Here is a 5,993-nt window from a genome sequence, read left to right on the forward strand (position 1 = left end):
TTACAACATAGCGGGCTGTAAATTAAAGTGGCACTTGTTACCCCCTTGTTACAGCGTAGTTACAGGGTAATTACAACATAGCGGGCTGTAAATTAAAGTGGCACTTGTTACCCCTTGTTTACAGTGTAGTTACAGGGTAATTACAACATAGCGGGCTGTAAATTAAAGTGGCACTTGTCACCCCCTTGTTACAGCGTAGTTACAGGGTAATTACTAACAACATAGCGGGCTGTAAATTAAAGTGGCACTTGTCACCCCATTGTTACACGTAGTTACAGGGTAATTACAACATAGCGGGGATAAAAAAAAATTAAAGTGGCACTTGTCACCCCCTTGTTACACGTAGTTGCGGGTAATTACAACATAGGGGGATAGTGTAAATTAAAGTGGCACTTGTCACCCCATTTTTACCGTAGTTACAGGGTTAATTACAACATAGCGGGCTGTATTAAAGTGGCACTTGTCACCTTGTACGTAGTTACAGGGTAATTACAACATAGCGGGCTGTAAATTAAAGTGGCCCTTGTTACCCCCTTGTTACACGTAGTTACAGGGTAATTACAACATAGCGGGCTGTAAATTAAAGTGGCACTTGTTACCCCCTTGTTACACGTAGTTACAGGGTAATTACAACATAGCGGGCTGTAAATTAAAGTGGCACTTTAATCAAACAAACAACTTCAAAACAGATTGTGAACTTTTCAATTTTAATGATATAGACATAAGTTAACATTTTTCCCCCCTTTTTTTTTTTGCTCTTCCTTGGTTTCTTCATTTTTTTCTTCTTTTTCTTCCCTTTCTCCGAGGAGTCTAATGATGAGGAGCTGGTGGAATCCCATGAGTCTTGCTGTTCTGTATTATATAAAAGAGAAAAAAAAAAATATTTGCGAATATGTTAAAAACCTACTTTTGCGAACTAGTCCCTTTTTTTGGCCAATCAGAACCAGACCAGTCTAGGACACCTCTCTGGACTCTCTAGATCAATAATTATCGAATTATTGATGTTTTACTTTTGGATGGCTATAACAGGGTCATTTAGAAAAAGGGGTGTGGCAAAACACACTCAAACACCTCTAAATCCCAAAGGAAAATCCCAAACTTCACAAAAATTGATGAGCATATGTGTCATAACATGCTAAAGAATCAGGCAGTTTCATGGAGATCAGACAATAGATGGCATTATAACCGTCAAAAAGCTTTGAAAAACATACATTTCTTATGGGAAATTGCCTGTAATGGCTATAAATGGTGTTTTCCATCTATTATTTCATTGGTTAAATGCTTGCTAAAATAAAAATGAATGTCTTTTAATGCTTGTGTGCTTAAATGCCTTAAAAACCTTAACAGCTTGAACCCCGATAAATGCTGCTTGCAGCTTTAATTTATTTTGTCTTTTCAGTAGTTTTATTTTATTTATTTTTGATAAAAATAGTGGATAACCTGCCAAAAGCATACTGTTTGTGTTTAATCCAGGGTCAAACAGTTATGACTGTTTGAAGGCATTTAATTTCTAAAAATATTATTAATAAATATTTGAATATATTTGAATATTCGTTTTAATAAACAAATGAACTTTGAATAAGATTTTTGGGCAAAAGTTAAAGCCCTATTCTATATTGACAAAAGTCAGTAAATTTATTTTTAGATTATGTGGATGAAAAACAACAACGCCCAGAATTCACTTGCTTTGCTGCCCTAGGATGCCACGCCTACCGGTGAGAGAGAGAGCGCGTTAAACACAACGAGGAGGAGGATCAGGAATTTCCTTGGCAATGTTAAAACAAACATCAACCGATCACTTGTTTAGTGTTCATGTAAACACTATACAGATTCACCAATCGGAATGAATTAAATTAGATGAAACAAAATGTGTGCATGTAAACAATGAATGACGACTGCAGAAAGCAAAAGCTGAATCACGGACATTTTGGAGAACCTCGAGTAGATGGCCAGACATGTCTGGGAAACACTTAAAGGATGGCAGCAGTGAATATATTAACTGAACAATTATTTGAACTGTACATTAAACTAAACATTGGAACATTTATCTTTATGTAATTTATCCACAAAGTTTGCAGCTTTTGTCACTGCAGTTTATCTTTCTGGGCTTCTGGAAGAACATTTCCATAGCTTCTTGATATGGGAAGTCAGAAACATCTAGGGATGGGTAGGTTTTAACGGTATTTCTACTCTTACCGACGACACTTCTTAACTGCTTATATACATAATATTATACAAAATATTTAAACAATTAACAAAGATACAGATGATATAGGCCTACACAGTGCTTTAATTTCAGGAAGGTAACATATCTCTTTCTCAAGGAAGATGTAGATAACTTTTCAACTGCAGTCCTTTTGTAAAATAAAATTGGGATAAATAACTACTCAACATTAATTTGTTTACTCCAAAGCAACATAGTTCTTCTAACAGAAATAAATAACAATGAAGCATGAAACACAAACCTGAAGAATCTGACACTGTCGGATCAGCATGGACTTGAGACACTGCAGTTGGAACAACAGACTTCATCTTTTCAATCCCCTTCTTCAAAAAGTCACACTCATCTTTAAGCAAGGAGATCTCTGCTTTTAGAGTAGAAATTTTAGCTTTAAAAAAAATAGAAAAGAGAAAAGTTATAGGTTTTATTACTCTTCAATGTCTTCTCAAAACCCCATAATTTGACTTATTTCTCATTCTTCATAACATCAAATCATTTCTGGTAACGTACATTATATATACTTAATATACTTAAATCAGTATGTCCGATAATAACCAACAATTAGCAAAGACCCGCCCCTCTTAGTTACTGTGTCCAACAAGCTACGTCACTCTCATGCCACAACGTTGCAGCGTCCCAATTTGCATACTATCCATCATGGCGGCTGGGTGGCGGCTGGTGATAATTATTTTTGGGGGGGCGCTTTTTTTTGGGGGGGGGGAATATAAAGCAGTACTTTGAAACTGGGCAAAACAACCAGCACAACTTTATTTAAACAACTATGTATTTAAAAACAGCAAGACAATACAAGATTCAAGTTACAAACATAATAAGATTGTGACTGAGTTTTTTTTAAAATACCACAACAACAGAGTAAATTTGTTTAACTGTAGTGTTATTTTTGTTTCCCCTGTCTTCATTTAACTCCTACCTTGGGCATGAAACAAATTGCACCCACAACCAGTACTACTTTCAATTTGAGATTATGCAAAATAATCTTTTACCAGAAGTCTAGCATGGCTAAACTAAATGATTCAGTATGGTAATCAAATTTAGATAGGCCAATTAGGTTCAAACCCAATGTACTCAAACCACAACTTAAATATCAAAAACAAAGAAAATTAGAAATATAAAACCAAATTAACCAAAAACTGAGATCTCTCATTTCATAGAGATAAACAGGGGAATACTAAATCAGTCTTTGTTCAACCCTGTTTCATTAGTTTAAGTGCACTCAAGTTCCTACCACCACCCTTAGCAGGGTAAAACTGTCCATCCTGGCTCCTCAGAGAATGGAGTAGGGAAACGACGGGAAAATCCTGTGAGTAGTGGAGATGATGATGGCGAAGATCGAGTGAGCGGTAAGAAGATGGTGATGATGAAGATGAAACCCAGAAGGCAGTATGACGACAGTGACTTGAGCAGCACAGTTCTGTCTCTAGTAGAGTCTCACCAAAAAAACAGCCTGCACAAAATAGTAGAATAGTCACTCACTTGTCCATAGTAACAGTTCACTTGTGTTTCTCCTCAAGATACAAAATATTCTTACATACTACACATTTTAACCACATTTCACTTAAACATTTTAGCTTAAACTCAATGTTATTTGTCCATCTTAATTGACTAGCTAGCTTACAGAAAACATAGCAATCACAACTAAAGGACGGAAAATACATACGTGTCTGTAGCTGAATTAACCAACAGCTAAGTTAACATTTTCCTAAATGTACAATGACAACAATTTCAATATTAACCATACCCTTTTATCAGGTTCATCAGGTTAGTAGCTAATTCCGACACAAATCAAGCAACAATTCTCAAGGTAAACAACACCGATAGTAGTAATTTGCTGTTAGCTAGCTAGCAGCTAAGATAACTCACCGGAATATTCAATTCACACGCCGTTTGGACGGGGTCGGCAGCTCCACGACGTTGTATAACTTCTCTTTCACCCTTTCAAGAATCTCTCCTTGTTTATTGTTGCTAGTTTCCTACTTTAATCAAAGTGGTTAGACCATTTCAACAACACAGGAGCTACCTGCTGGCTCTACTATTGTGTCCACGTTCACTCTCCAGTAGCGGCCGGGGGAAGAGTTGAATGACAGGTGTTGAGAACCAATAAGATTGGATAAAATAACATATCTCCAATTCTGATTTGCCAGGGACGCAGCGAGGTGCGTCCGGAGGAGAATCTTTAAGAAACCAATTAGAGACCAGCTTCAGGTCACATGCTGGCCAAAAGTTTAAGGACTCACATACACATCCATTTGGCCGGCGTCCCTGCAGCCAAGAAACCGGAGGAAACATATTGAAACATAGAAAATAGTTAACGGATTAAAGCCACTTTTTATTAAATGCTGAGGCTCTTACTACCAGCCGGCATATCATATGAGTAAACTATTTTATTTTATTTTTCATTTTTTATTTCATTTTTATATCATTTTTGTATACATTTATATTTCTGGAATTTTGATGGGGGCGGCACCCCAGCGCCCTCTATTGACAAGCCGCCACTGCTCTTAAAAACATAAGATTGTTGTTTTGCATGTATAGGCTATATCACATAGGCCTATCATTTGAATAGTTACCACTAAGTTATGAATTACTGTATAAATCATTTAGCCCTATATTTTTTTAGCATATGTCATAGCCTACATACCATGCAATATTAAAATAGTTAGCCCTTAGATATGAAATATTGCATATTATTTATATTTTTCCTGGTTTTTATTCCCCAAATATTATAAATTGTTCCCTGATAATTACATATACATACTTTATAAGTACACTATAATTACTGAAAGGTACGCTGTAAATTCGGTGTACTTATGCCGTACTTTTCCTGGTTGTTACCCCTATATTACCCAAATATTATAAATTGTTCCCTCATAATTACATATACATACTTTATAAGTACACTATAATTACTGAAAGGTACGCTGTACATACTTTATAAGTACACTATAATTACTGAAAGGTACGCTGTGGTACGCTGTAAATTCGGTGTACTTACGCCATACTTTTCCTGGTTGTTACCCCTTTATTACCCAAATATTATAAATTGTTCCCTTATAATTACACGTACTTACTTTATAAGTACACTATAATTACCGAAAAGTACGCTGTAATTTCCGAGTACTTACGCATTAATTTCCGGGTTGTAATCTAAAGCGTTACCGACTTTTCTGTAAAACAACACACCGTGTGTAGTGGTTACGAGTTGAAATGACTCGGTAGATAAGAGTTCTATAATCTCGCATTGTTGCCTTTTAGACGGTGGGCCAAACGCATTTGTCGTGTTGTTGATCGATCCCCATCAATAGAGTATACAATTCTTTTATGTACGATATTAAGTAATTATATGTAGTCAAATAAAATTTGCTGGCAACTCTGGTTTGATCATATATTTTCACAATTGTATATTTTGATTGTCAATCTGCTTAGGCAAATCGCGGGACAGCTCTAGTAGCTGAACCAATCAGATTGTAGTTTTTAACGTCATTAAAAATACTAACCAATCGCAGACGGCCAGACTAGGACCCCGAAATGGGTGGGAGTAACCGAGTAACAACGGTAATGTTACATTGTAGGCCTATATTTATACATCTAACGTAAATATTATGACACTTTACCTTGGATTTAGAGTGTTGTGTGCATGTTACTAGCTGTATACCAACAAACATCATACCCTTTTCAGGGTAGGAAAGGAATCCGTCGACACTGTTTCTTGATTATAAAGGTTTATTCACATTACAGGAAGTTGAAGGTTTGT

The 5,993-nt window shown here is 36.1% G+C and overlaps 1 long non-coding RNA gene across 1 annotated transcript; it reads right to left on the minus strand.

The window, feature by feature from the left end:
- Positions 1–686: 686 nt before the first annotated feature.
- LOC120568384 lies at positions 687–4,304 on the minus strand. The gene is made up of 3 exons (XR_005640720.1): positions 4,103–4,304; positions 2,466–3,686; positions 687–852 (listed from the first exon to the last, which is right to left on the minus strand). It is a non-coding gene; the product is annotated as an uncharacterized LOC120568384 (long non-coding RNA).
- Positions 4,305–5,993: the final 1,689 nt, after the last annotated feature.

Source organism: Perca fluviatilis, chromosome 1, assembly GCF_010015445.1.
Source record: "Perca fluviatilis chromosome 1, GENO_Pfluv_1.0, whole genome shotgun sequence".
Lineage (NCBI taxonomy): Eukaryota > Metazoa > Chordata > Actinopteri > Perciformes > Percidae > Perca > Perca fluviatilis.